Genomic DNA, 14,917 nt, shown 5'->3' with positions numbered 1-14,917 from the left:
AAACATTAAAAAATTTATAAAAAAAACTCATGATGCAGAAAAAAATATGAGAGTAAAAGCAAAAGAAATAAAAGAAAGTATAACAAAGAAGAAGAAGAAAAAAACCTGGTCTCTTTAAAACAGAGAAAACTAAAAAAAACTCATGACGCAGAAAGAATATGAGAGTAAAACAAAATAAATAAAATAAAGTATAACATAGAAAGAAGAAAAAAAGAAAAAAAAAAAAGAAATCGAGAGTGGGTTTGTTTACCTCCCTGAAGAAGAGGAAGAGGAAGAGGAGAAGAAGGACTTCCCGGCTGGTGGGTTTCTTTTCCCTCTCCCCGGGCCTCTCTTGCCTTATTAGCCCACGCCACACACCTGTACACTCCCGTTACACCTGCCAGCAAGGCCCAGGTGTCAGCCCAGGCCGTGTGCACCTGTGGCAGGGTGTGTAGAGAGTGTTGCGACACAGGTGGACTGATGTAACCTGTGTGTGTGTTTGTTGGTTGGTTAGTCAAGAGGAGGGCGACTTCCGGTGGTGTTTCCTTGGTGCTTCCTTTATTTGTGTCTTTTGTTCCTTCTATTCTTCCCTTGTCTTCTTTCATATCCCTCCCCCTCCCTCTCCTTTTCCCTCTCACTGTGTTTTCCAGGTGTTTTTGTAATTTTGGTTAAGATTGGTAAGATCAACATGCTCATATGTCACCCACTAAGGGGGGCAAACCCCCTTCCCATTAAGAAATCCATATAAATTCACCTGCCCTTTAGTGCCACTAAGGACAAGGGGGGCAAAGCCCCCCGTTGGTAAGAGCCCATTGGAAGTCATGTGGTGAACCTGGAGGGATTGTATATCTGCTGCAGGACGTTGTGGGCTGCTCTGCTGTCTGTAAGTGCACGGGTTCCCGCACAGCTGTTTTGATAGTTTCACTTTTTCCTAAAGTTGTCCAGCAGGTTTAAAGGTTAGTAGAATCCTATATGGCAACAGAGGAGCAGTTGGTTACATTGGAGGCAAGATGTTAGTTCATTAAGAAAACCAATCTTTATTGTAATTTGATTTGTAGTTTTACTTTTTCCTTCTATCACCCGGTAAAAAATATCAAGTGATATTTTTTTTTTTCAGGTTTGAAGCAGTGTTGCAGGAGGGATGTCGGGTGTGGTGGCAGGTGTGTGGTGTCGCAGCGCCCTGGACCCCACGTTGCTGCTGGCTTTGCGACACAGCTGGCCCGGGGTGGGTGATGGACTCTGTTTTCCACTTAGCCTACTGTCACTCCAAAAGCTTATCATCCCATCCCTCAGTGTTCTTTACTAAAGTATTTTGTTCACCAAGTCTTGTGCACCATTCAAGAGTTCGCATCAAAAAACACTGCTTTGAAAATTTGAGAATAAATATGAAATCCATCATGTTAAAAGTTAAATTATTATGCTTTTGTATGGCTGGATTTCATTTTTATACCTCTACTCAAGTTTTCCAGGGTGAATATTTCCTAATTCAAATAGTAATGGAATGGAACATCTAGGTATTTATTTATTTATTTATTTATTTATTTATTTTATTTTTTTTTTTTTTTTTACGTTTTTGCCTGTAGCACCAGTAGGCCTTCTTCAGAGGCCTGGTGGTCGGCCCGGTAAAACTTTCTAAGAAGTCCGCCTCCCCCTCCACCACTCCAGCCCCCCCTACCCCCCAAGACAAGCCTGGGGAACTGTGGGGAACCGGGGTTTGGGGGGGAAGCCAAAATCACTGAAAAATGGGCTTCCAAAATTTCCCTAGAAAAATCCCTTAATGAAGGAAAATTCCCTTGCCTCAAAAGTAAGGAAAGTACTAACTTTATAACCTAACAGCCCCCCTCGCCCCCCTGCTAACCAAGGGGGGCTGCACCCCCCTCTGGACCCCCCCACATGTATGATGTGCCGGAAAATAAATTTTTTTTTTTTTTTTTTTTTTTTTTTTTTTTTTTTTTTTTTGGTGGGGAGCATATTTTAAACTCCTGTAACCAAACTTTACGACCTGCTAACGAGGGGGCCTCGCTCCCCTCGACCCCCCTCCTAACCAAGGGGCTGTACTATTACCCCCATGTAGAATTTTCATTCTTTTTGGGATTTTTCTTGGAAAATTTTGGAAGCGGGGGGGTCAGTCACCACAACAAAACCCGATTTTCCAGCGTATCATACATGTGGGGGGGTGCCCCCTTTGGTTAGCAGGGGGGTGAGGGGGGCTGTTAGGTTATAAAGTTGGGACTTTCCTTACTTTCGAGACTAGGGAATTTTCCTTCATTTAGGGATTTTTCTAGGGAAATTTTGGAAGCCCATTTTTCAGTGATTTTGGCTTCCCCCCCAAACCCCGGTTCCCCAGGGTTGTCTTGGGGGGTAGGGGGGGCTGGAGTGGCGGAGGGGGAGGCGGACTTCTTATAAAGTATTACCGTCGGCCCAAACCTGTCATGGCACAGGCAATTTTTTTTATTGTGGCGCCATTTTTGCTGTCTTGAAGTTTGAAATGTTAATAGGGTGACATGCCCAACTTGTTTAAGTACAGAAGCTTCATTGACTAATCCAAGTATCTACTTGGCTAGTTTTGATAAGCAGGAGAGACAATGGGGCACCCAACCCCCCGTGCAATTGTCTACATCAGTCTTCTTTTACAGTACCATTTCTTTCTCCCTCAAAGACTTGTCTGAGGGCGGGAGGCAGGCGGGGGCTGGCGACTGCTGCCTGGGCACCACGAGGCTATCCACACCACCTGGAGAGATGTTTGCTCCACCCAAGACTTACTTATGTCAGAGGTGAGAGAGAGAGACCAATCAGTAGAGGGATGAAGGAAAGGGTCATTGTAAAGGAATTCCCTCTGAACATCACTGGACGGAGCAAGACAAGCAAGCAAATAGACAGATAAACAGAGACAGATATATAGTCAGACAGTAAAAAATGGAATAAAACTTCAATAGTAGACGCAATAATGTAAATTTCGACCATTATTGATAAAAAGCAGAAGTATATATTATATTTCTGTTTAGCTTCCAACAGTTATATAGTTAATGTCCTCTGCAGAGTGGTGGAGAGGCCAGCATGGGGGGGGAGGGTCGACAGAGGTCACACCGACACCACCAGCAGCGGCGGCCACAAAGCTCCCGCAGGGCTCAGGGACGGCGGTGACCCCAAGACTCAAGCCACCATCCATGTCAGAGATGAGTAGACTCTTCGCCCTGGCCAAGCCGGAACGATGGACCCTTGCATGTGAGTGTGTGTGTGTGTGTGTGTGTGTGTGTGTGTGTGTGTGTACAGTCGAGAACAAAATATCCATTCACCTAACTCCTAAGCATGTGATTGGCTAGTCTCTCTCTGCAGTAAGCTTCATGCCACTCCCACTAGTTCAATCCTCAACAGCTTTGTATTAAATTGACCCAGCAGTTGCAGTGCCAAGATTAGCTCAATAATCATCATCCTCTTCTCCCACAGATGCCATTGGTCTCCTGCAGTCTCCAGCAGCATCACCATGGCCGTTCCCTTCGCCCTGGGCCACGTCATTGACCTCATCTACACAGCCGGTGGTGTTGACGCTAGTGGCGGTGAGAGCCTCAAGCGGGTGTGTGTGCTTCTTTCGGGTGTGTTCCTCACAGGCGCTGCTGCTAACTTTGGCCGGGTGTACCTCATGAATATTGCAGGTGTGTGTGTGTGTGGTGGTGGTGGGGGTATGTTACCTAGTAATGGCGTAGCCTGAGCTACATGTATGGTCCAGTCTCAGTCTCTATACTTGTTCAACTGACATACATACACTCTGCCACTATCTCCTCTTGTGTCAGTCCATTTCAAGCATCTATACATCCTCCTTCACTCCTGTTACCCACCAGTATTATGTTGCCGGTTTTCTTTATCACTCTGTTGGTGTAAAAACAAATGAGTGTTCGCTTTGTAATTCTTCCCGTCTCCTCCTCTCACCTCCCTTGCTCTCCCTCTCTCATTCACTACCCTTCTTCCTCTCTCAACCACCACTCTTCTCCTCTCACTCCACCACCCTTGCTCCCTCTCATTCACCACCCTTCTCTCCTCTCTCATTCACCACCACAGGGCAGCGCATCACCAAGTCCCTGAGAGTGGCGGTGTTCTCCTCCATTATGCACCAGGAGGCAGGTTCTTCGACAACACAAAGACCGGCGAGCTTGTCAACAGGCTCTCCGCCGACACTGCCCTTGTCTCCCAGGCCGTCACTTCCAACATATCCGACGGTCTCAGGTCCTCCGTCATGGCGCTGGCTGGTGTGGGCATGATGGTAAGGACTGAGCGGTTAGTAGCGGTAGTTTTAAGGTCAGGTAAAAAGTACAAGATGTTGCTGTGAATGGGGAATGAGAGACAGATGAGGCAAACGTGGATGTATGGTTTCTTATGTCTGTTTTGCCCCCTCACAGTTCTACATGTCCCCTGAGTTAGCCATGGTAGGGTTGTCCATCGTACCGCCCGTGGCTCTCTCAGCGGTGTTCTACGGGAGATATGTCAAGAATATTACGAGGAAAGTGCAGGTGCGTGCGTGTATGTGTGTGTGTGTGTGTTTGTGTTTTCTTCTTTTTCTTTTACTTCTTCCTTTTCTTCATCGTCCTCTCTTCATCTCTTCTTTTTTCTCTTGCTTCTTCTTTGCTCCTTTTTTTTTCTTCTACTTCTTCTTCCTCTTCTTCTTGTGCTTCTACTTCTTTTTCTTCTTCATCTTTTTCTCCTACTACTTCTTTTTACCTGTATTGCTTTGTAACACTTTGTAGGTCCTCAAAAAAAAAAATAAATAAATAAATAAATAAATAAAATAAAACCCTTCACCCACCCACAGGACACACTCGCGGCAGCAACACAAGTGGCCGAGGAGCGAATAAGCAACATCCGCACCGTGCGCTCCTTCGCGGGTGAGATGGGGGAGGTGGAGCGCTACCGGAGGAGGGTGGATGAGGTGCTGCGGATGACCACCGGAGGCCTTCGCTCGGGGGTGTTCTTTGGCCTGGTGAGTGGATGAAGCGGATGAGGTGGATGAGGATGATAGGGTAAAAGGGAAGAGAAAGACACCCTCCAGTCTCTTTTTTTTCCCCCATCTTTAATTCATTCCCCATTTCCTGTTGATAGGTATAGGAGAAATGGGTGACAGAAGAGGGAAGGATGAGTGGAGAAGGAATATGATAAATGGGGGAGGGAGGGAGAATAATGGGAGAAGAAGCAAAGAGGAGAAAGGAAGGAAAACAGGAAATATCTGTGAGAAAGAAAAATGTAGAAGCAAAGGGACAAAGGAAATTTAGAGTTGAATGGGTTGAGGAAAGGTTGAAGCGATGGGTGTGAAAGGTGGAGTGAGGTGAGGTCATGATTTGAAACTAACTGAAATCCAAAAGCAGCCTGACCTTGCTTTTGACCATGCATTTCTACTTTCTTTAAAGGACAGTGATTATCAGGATTTGTTTTATTTTACTTTATTTTATTTATTTTGTATTTACAGTAAAGGAGACATATCAAGGGCTTAAAAAAACAATAGTAGGCTTTTTCCCTTTTAGTTTTGTATGAACTACCTCCTTTATTGTACATAAAAAAAAATTATCCCCCCTTCAATGTACGTACCAATCACCATTTCTCCCAGACTGGACTCAGCGGCAACATCATCATCCTGTCGGTGCTATACTATGGGAGGCGGGCTGGTGGCGGAGTCAGCGTTAAGTGTGGGCCAGCTCTCCTCCTTCCTTCTATGCACGCGTATGTTGGCATTTCACTGGGGAGCCTGTCGGGCTTCTACTCGAGATGAATCATGACCTCGGGGCTTCCACTAGACTGTTCCAGCTCACTCCAATCGCCCCATGAAGCCTGAGATGCCTGTTCTTGGGGGTGAGTCCTTATGGGGTTGTGGGGGTAGGGAGTGGTGTAACAGAAGGTTGTATAAAGGTGGGAGAAATTTTGAGAATTGAGAACCTTTGTAATTGAATATACTACATAATAATTTTTGTGGCATCTTCTGCCTTTATATCTGAGTAGCGTTTCTGTGCTTTCTGTTATGCTTATTACGTTTTCTTTATGTTTTATATTATTTTTATTATGCTTTATGTTATGTTATGTTTATTGTCCATATTATTTTTGTCATGTTTTGTTAGGTTTCATTTACCATAAAAAAGGAGTGCTTGCAGTATTGATTTTTTGTGTGTATGTGTGTGTTTGCAACAATGTGGTGTGCTTACTTATATGTCTGTCGGGATGTTTACCTCTCCATCACCCTCCAGGCATCCGTCTTGACTAAGCTACCTTTGTGGTGATGTCCAGTTCTCAGGGTCAACCGCCTACCCGGCCGAGCCCGACACACCCATCTTCAGGAGCCCTTGACCTCAAAGCGTGCCTGCAGGTGAGTGGCAGCGTGATGAGGAAATAAATCCATGCCAGAAACAGTATCCTCCTCACGTCTACAGTTGTCCCTTAACATTTGCAGGGAGGCCGAAAAATTCCTCAAAGTAAAAGATTTGGGGTTACTCACGAATTTTCTTGTGCCAAACAGGATTGGATTGGTCGCGTTTCTACTCGCCAATACCATTCTGTACAGTGCTAGATTTAACTTTTTTTTAATAGTTTGTACCAATTATAATGATTCAGGATAGGTTGGTGCAATTCCTCGCAATACCATCTTGTGCTGTGCTAGTTTTAACCTTTTTCACAGCTTTAGTGCCAATCATAATATTTCCAAAGATATTACTCCTCATACATCTTCATTTACTTACGTCATCCTCTGATTTAGAAATGGAGATAAAACATTTCTTCCCCCATACCTCAGGCAGTGTGGTGGCGGTAGTGGGGTCCAGCGGATCGGGGAAGAGTACCATCGGGTCACTGCTGCTACGTCTCTATGACCCCCAGGCTGGCCAGGTCACAGTGGATGGAGTGCCAGTGACCCAGCTTGACCCATCGTGGCTCAGAGCTAACATTGGAGCTGTCAGTCAGGTAGGTAGGGCTGGCTAAATTACACACAAAAAAAAAATACATATGAATAAAGATAAGTAGTGCTTGTGGTGTGAGTAGAATGGATGGAATGAGTAATGAAAGTGTGTACGAACGTTTTGGAATGTGTCACAGGGGTGAAGGGAAGAAGTGTGGAGTGGTGGAAGAAGTGAAGCGACAGACTTTAAAGTGGTTTGGCCACATGGAGTGAATGGAGGAGAGTAAGATGACCAGAAGGGTGTATGTGAGTGAGATAGAGGAAGGGAATACTATAGGACGACCTCCAGTGAAATGGAAGGATAGGGTGCAAGAGTATGTTAAGGAGAGGGGGGAAAGATCCTTGAGAAACTTTGAGGCAGACAAGGAGGAGTGTCTGGATAGAGAAAGTTGGAAGCTCTTCTGCCATGAAGCCATCCCCTGGTGGGAGCTCCTAAGAGCAGCGTCGATGAAATGAATGAATAGACCATCAAGTAAAATACATAAAAATTGCTCTCTTTCTGTGTTTCCATTAAGTTGACACCACCTTCAATCGTTTTCTTTACAGGGCTGTGTGATGGGCTTTTATTGCAGATTGTGTTGTGACGCTTTGTATTCTTTTCTTCGTAATAATCCAAAACAATAAAATACCGACTTTATATTATTTTCATCCTCAAATTTTATAAAGGCTGGTTCAGTGAGGTAGTTCCTGTTCCTGTTTATCCTGGACACATTGGAATGATATAGTTAGCTTTTTTTTTTTTTTTTTTTTACGCTTCCCCTGCTGTAAAAAAATAAATCATGTTCTACTTCAACTCAGGAACCCATGCTCTTCTCCACCACCATCCGGGAGAACCTGCTTTATGGCGTGGCGGACCCAGAGGCATTGACGGATGAGGAGCTCCTGTCCGCCGTCCGCCAAGCCAACGCTCTGCCCTTCATCCAGACCTTCCCTGAGGGCCTCGACACACTGGTGGGGGAGAGGGGCATCATGCTCTCCGGGGGCCAGAAGCAGCGGATAGCGATAGCCAGGGCACTGATCACCAACCCTCGGATACTGCTGCTGGATGAGGCGACCAGGTGTGTGTGTGTGTGTGTGTGTGTGTGTGTGTGTGTTTTACAGCAAGGGGAGGCAGGTCAAGGGCAATAAACAAAAACAACAATAAAAATCACTGGAAAGAATATTACTAAAAAAAATTTCGCTACAAAAAATATTACTAAAAAATCATTGCTACAAAAAATATTATTAAAAAAATCACTACAAAAAATATTATACCTATACTAAAAAAAATGATCGCTACAAAAAAATATTACTAAAAAATCATCGCTACAAAAAACATTATTAAAAAATCATCGCTACAAAAAATATTACTGAAAAAAATCGGTTCTTCAGAAAGTAATAATGACCCAAAATATCAAGACCGCAAAAAAATATTAGAGTAAAATAAATATTTCTTTGTGAGCAGCTTGGCATGCTGGATGCCGAGAGTGAGAGTCTGGTGCAGGAGGCGCTGGAGAGGCTGATGGAGGGGCGCACCGTCATCACCATCGCCCATCGGCTCTCTACCATCAAGTAAGGAACAGTGGCGATGCATGCGTCCCCGTCTGTTGTGCCATCCTTTGCTCCTCCATCGTGTTTGGCATAGACCATCATTCTGCCCTCAAAAGGCAGAACGCATTAACTCCAAAAATGCCATTTTTGGGATTTTCATATCAATGGAATCTACACATTCAGTGTTTAATGCCATAAAACAACACTACAAAGATCAATTTATATGTCGAACAAATTACAGTGTGCAGATGGAATTAGCAAAAGAGCAATGACTAATCAAATCTTTATTATCAATTTTCTCAAAACCAAAATTTTGGAGTTAATGCGTTCTGCCTTTTGAGGGCAGCATTCCATAATTATGTTTCATTCTGTTGTTCTTAGCCTGTCAAAATAGCTTCATCATCAATCTTTCACTGTTTTCTTGAGTAGTGTGTTTTTGATAGCACTAATTAACCCAGTAGCTGCGGGGATCATGTTTCTTAACCGTTCCTCTAAGCGAGAAAAATGAGAAAAAATCATCACTCACACAAACCATTTCATAATATATATCAAAGCATTTCTGATCAGTTTATGTATCATCTATTTTGGTGGGTTTATATCATGGCACAAAATTGGCCTGTCACTGCTACACTGGTTAGAAATGTCAAAATAAACTGTCATCAATCTTTCACTGTTTCTTGAGTAGTGTTTTCTAATAGCATTAGTTAAAGCAGTGTGTGTGCTGTGTGTGTGGTAGCAGACATTCTGACAAGACTGCACATGTTTCCAGGAATGCCAGCCAGATAGCCGTGTTGGACAAGGGGCCGTGGTGGAGTTGGGGTCCTAGCAGCTCATGGCTCATCCGGAGAATATTCTACAACAAGCTGGTGGAGACCATCACCAGCTGAGACCAATAAAGGTGAATTCCGTCTTTTGTTCTTCCCTGGTGTCAACCAGGCCACTCTGAACACTCCAAGGTTGAATGGGAATTGTGAGTGTGGAGTCTGAAAGCGCTGTGAATGGTGGGGGTACATGAGGTGTTGTGTGTGGGTGGGTGTCGTCTGCTCATGAATAGCCTGTGTGGTCGATAGCTGCTGGCGTTATGCTGTTGGATGTCTATAAAGAGAGAAACATCACTCCCCCATTAAGTGGAGAAGCTAGAGTATTAGAGTATCGGAAGAGGGGAAAGGCTGGGAAAAAATGAAGTGGAGGTTCTGCTTCAGCAGAGTCTCTTAGGGGAGATCAAAGAGAGGGTTAGAGTAGAGAATGAAATTGATAAAGATCTTGCCACAGAAAGAGAGGAGGTGATCAGAATCAGAAGTGATAAAAATAGCAAGGACCAAAATGGATGCAAATTTTAGAAGTGTTGTGCAAATACTAGTACTTAATTATTTTCGGTGATGATTTGGTACCTTGATGTCGTGAGGGGCAATTACGTGTACATATAATTATAATGATTAGTGTCCCCAAATTGTGGAGCTGAGTTAATGGACAATTCCTGTCATGATATTACTTACAGGCTCAGGACTAACCTGATGACAATAACTTCTCCAGACTTGCCGACTGTTTCCTAGTCCCTCTCTTCAACACCTGCTTCTCTCCTCTCCTCACCTTCATGGCTAACACCTCACGTTAACAGCATCGATATACTCAAGACTAGGCATTACATTATCATTGTTACAAGCAGGAAATATGTTGTGATGAGTGTAAGAAATGAGACATTTGATCGCTTTCTGGTTTTAATGATGAATGTAAATAAGCAGATACATATTTTTCTAATCTACATCAAGCCACAGTGAAGCGTTCCGTGGCTCAATAAACAGACCATACCGGTGATAGAGTGTATTGCAGATTAACAAGAACAAATATATGCAATGTAATAGAACATAAATGCATAAATCACATACACACAACATAACACACACACACATCTTGCCATTCTCAAAGAAGCCGTTGTTTTAGCAATATTTAATTTTCTTTAGTGAAGGTTGTGAAGAGAAGTAAAAGGCACTCTTTCAAATACAAAATAAAGGCATGTACACAAACTTCTGCAAGAGACAGAGTAGACTATCTATAAGTTTTGTATTCTTGAATATGCAGCAAACTCATGCCTTAAGACTGACTTATTATGCACAATTCATGACACCAGTAGTCAAACACTTGGGGTGTTACCTTTGTGTTCTGCATGCTCCTTGATGTGATTTCTTGTTGATGCGTGGCTATAATTATGTAGATGATTATTCCTTCTGTTTCTTTAGTTATGATGTGTTCATGTCTAGGTTTTATTTATTTCTTTGTAGGATACTCTGCATAAGTGCATCTTACATATGAATTAAAGTAGATGTTTATAAAACATCAGCAGCTACTTAGGTCTGGCAGGGGTGGTGATTTGATGCACCTGACCCGACATTTAAAGTCTAGGCATTGTGGCCTTGCTGGTGATGGGGCAGCGGTGGCATCACTGGTGCAATAGATGAGTTTGGTTATTGGTGGGCCTGACTCCAAATTTCCATAAGACATTTCAGGTGATGTTCCTCTAGGATAAAATAACATCAACCTCAGTGAAGATGAAAAATTTAAACAGCCAATTCATTCTCGGCTCTATTGGTAACAATCTCCCACTTTTGAGCACTGCATCCTGATGATGGTGTATACACATAACAGCTCAAGTCATTGTAAAATGCAGGCACAATCTGTTTGGAGCTGTTGTTCTAATTAAATTAATTTGTTGATGGGTTATAACTTTCAAGAATTTTGCTTTAAGGAAGAGCCCATAATACAGCTAAACTTTTTATGCTTTAATTTGTTACAATTTCAGAAAGTCAAGTAGATCTGATCATTTAAAATTATTGGAAAATATTGGTTCTGTTTATATGTTTAAACCAATCACAATGCTTTTAAGTGCATTTCACACACACACACACACACACACACACACACACACACACGCCTCACAGTTGTACATCATTTGTGCTTTACCTTCCTGCCTCTTTCTTTCACACATACCTCAGTCCCTCAGTCTATCTTATCAATAGCTTCCCTATACTCCCCTTCAGAGACCATCCACCATCAGTATGACTAACACACTATCATTCACAAACTCATTGTTCTTTTGTGGACTTTCTATGTGTTATAAAATTAATCACAGACAAGAGCATAGGAGAATATATTGGGAAAATTGTGTAGTAGCACACTAAACAAGATGTCTCAGAATGAAACATTTTTGAACCATGTAAATATTAGAGTACACTGAAGAGACAGCAGACATAATACACTTAGATAATATTTTTAGTGTGGCAATATTGTGTGTGTGTGTGTGTGTGTAACAGTGTTGCATGTTTTAATTTACCATACACCCTGTTGTTGTTATTGTTGTATTGTTTAGTTGTTTATTTATACATTTTGTTTGTTTTTGTAGTAGCTTTATGGTATGGCTGGTTATGGGTTTGCCCAGAGGGAGGCTTTGAAGGCACCAGCTGCATGGCGGAGGAGGAAAGTTTGTCTTGTAAGACCACGTGATTGTTGTCTCTTTTTTAGCACTTATCGGAGTGCTTATACGTATAGACAGCCTGACATACCCTTTTGGCTATTATCTCAAAGAAATAATTTACGACTGTATTTTCCCCACATCAAACAGAGCCTAAAACTCCAGCAATGTCTGAGGATAAGTGTTTGACTGACATTCTTATGCGTGTTGAAATAGCTATGATGTGTGGTTATCTCCTCACTGTGGCCCGGTCCAGGTCAGCCTGCACGTCCCCGGGGAAGAACCGACGAGCTTCAGCAAATGCAGGCGACATGAGGTTGAGCTGATTGCCATGTAGGCACTAACTAAACGTGCATTTCTTGTTCCCTATTACGTAAACTGTGGACTTCACTATCCTACGGTTATCATTCATTTTTAGTAAAGATTTCAACCTAAAGTTACATAAATTTGCCATTTTTTACACAACGTTTTCCAAAGTGCACGCAGCAAGGTGCTATTTTATAAGTTACAGATCCTCGATAATCACTCAGAAGACACTCACTGCCTGCTTGTAATGCCTAAAAGCAGAGATTTCGTCCTGTTTCCGCCATTCGGAGTAATTGCCAGAGTGTGTTTGAGTTGTCCGCAGTAATCGCCATAACAATCGGCCCCTTACGCGAAGCCAGCATAAGACTGGAAGAGATTTCCGTCAACTAGTTGTGAGTCTATGCATATATATATTTTAAAACAAATTTACATTGTTTTTATATATGTATTTTTTGCATATCTCAATACAATTTACCTTATTGTATATGCATTTGTATATTTATTTCAATACCATTTAAAATTTTATGTGTATATTGTTATATATATTTTTATAAAAAATGCGCTATTTTGTAGAATTTATCTTTATTTTCATACAAATTTACATTATTTTATTAATATTCAGTGTATTTATTTGATACGATTTTACATTATTCTATTTGTTTTTGTATGCTTTTTTATACATATTTACATTAATGTATCTTGCATATATATTTTATACAAATTATTATCTATTATCTATTTTCATACAAATACATTCTTTTCATGATATTTTGTTTTATTTATTTATTTTTTAATTTACATTATTTGATATGTATTTTATATATATATTTTTATACGTATTTACATAATTTCACATGTATTTTGTGTATATATTTAATAGATACTCAAAAACACCTAAAATAACCTAAATTTGTATCAAATATGCAAAAATACAAAAATATTTTTAAATTTATGTGAAATAAATAAACAAAACTCTTACATAAATTAGTGGTATGTAAATATATACAAAATACATAAAATAGTAACATAACTATAAAATATATATACCAAAATACACATGAAATTTTTAAATTTGCATTGAAATAAATATACAAAATGCATATACAATAAGGTAAATTTGTATTGAAAGAGATATGCAAAAATACATATAAAACAATGTAAATTTGTTTCAAAATATATATACGAATACAAATAAAAAAACGTAGATTTCTATAAATATATATATATATACAAAATACACATAAAATTAAGTAAATACGTATAAAAAAATGTATACAAAATACACATAAAATAATGTAAATTCGAATTAAAATAAATAAACAAAATACCAATAAAAGAATGTGTATTTGGATAAATATAAATATACAAAATACACATACAAAATAAACATAAAATAAGGTAGATTTGTAATAAAATTTATGTACAAAATACACATAAAATAATGTAAATTTATATGAAAATATATATACAAATACACATAAAATACCATGAATTTGAATAAAAATATATATTCAAAATAAATACTAAATAATGGAAAAGCGTATAAGAATATATATACAAAGTACATATAAAATAATGTAAATTCGTATCAATATAAATCAACAAAACACCAATGAAATAATATATATTTGAATGAAAATAAATTTACAAAATACACATAACATAACTAAAATTTGTATTAAAATATATTCAAAAATACATAGAAATAATTTGAGTGTATGAAAATAGATATACAAAATACACATAAAACTAGGTAAATTTCTTTTGAAATGTATATACAAAATACCCATAAAATATTGTAAATTTGTGTCAAAATATATAAACAAATACACATAAAATAATAATTTGTATGAAAAATATATACAAAATACACATAGAATAATGTCAATTCCTATCAAAATGAATGAGCAGAATATCAATAAAATAATGTAAATTTGTATGAAAATAAAGATGAAAAATACCCAAAAAATAAAGAATATGTTTATAAAAATACACAAAATACATCGAATAATTAAATTTTTATTAAAAAATTAATATACAAAGTATATAATAGGTAATTTATTGAAAAATATTCAACATACACGTTTACTCATACAAATTTATATTATTTTATTGGTATTTTGTTTATTTATTTTGATACGAATTACATGATTATATGTGTATTTTGTACATATTTTTTTATACGTATTTACATTATTTAATGTGTATTTTGTTTATATATTTTCATACAAATTTACGTTATTATATGTGTATTTGTATAAATATTTTGATTCAAATTTACTTTATTTCATGTATTTTTATATATATATTTCAATTCAAATTTAGCTTATTTCGTGTGTATTTTGTATATATTTTCATACAAATTTAATTACTTCTGTGTATTTTTGTATATAGTTTTATATACATTTACGTTATATTATGTGTATTTTGTATATTTATTTTGATACGAATTTACATTATTTTATGATATATATTTTATCCAAATTTACATTATGTTATGTGTATTTGTTTATATATTTTCATACATATTTACATTATTCTATGTGTTTTTTGTATATATATTTTTCTACGTATTTAAATTATTTTATGTGTATTTTGTATATACATTTTCATAAAAAAATTACGTTATTTTATTGTGTGTATAAGTATGTATTTTGATACAAATTTTATACAAATTCATGTTATTTAATGTGTATTTGTATATATAT

At 38.8% G+C, this 14,917-nt stretch overlaps 1 pseudogene; it reads left to right on the top strand.

Moving 5' to 3' along the window:
* The first annotated feature begins 534 nt into the window (after positions 1 to 534).
* On the top strand, positions 535 to 8,324 carry LOC126990199 (ATP-binding cassette sub-family B member 10, mitochondrial-like; annotated as a pseudogene).
* The last annotated feature ends 6,593 nt before the right edge of the window (positions 8,325 to 14,917 follow it).

This window comes from Eriocheir sinensis, unplaced genomic scaffold (assembly GCF_024679095.1).
Source record: "Eriocheir sinensis breed Jianghai 21 unplaced genomic scaffold, ASM2467909v1 Scaffold149, whole genome shotgun sequence".
In the NCBI taxonomy this organism is placed as follows: Eukaryota; Metazoa; Arthropoda; class Malacostraca; order Decapoda; family Varunidae; genus Eriocheir; species Eriocheir sinensis.
Note: the sequence above shows the minus strand (reverse complement) of the source record. Positions and strands in the feature narration are given on the sequence as shown.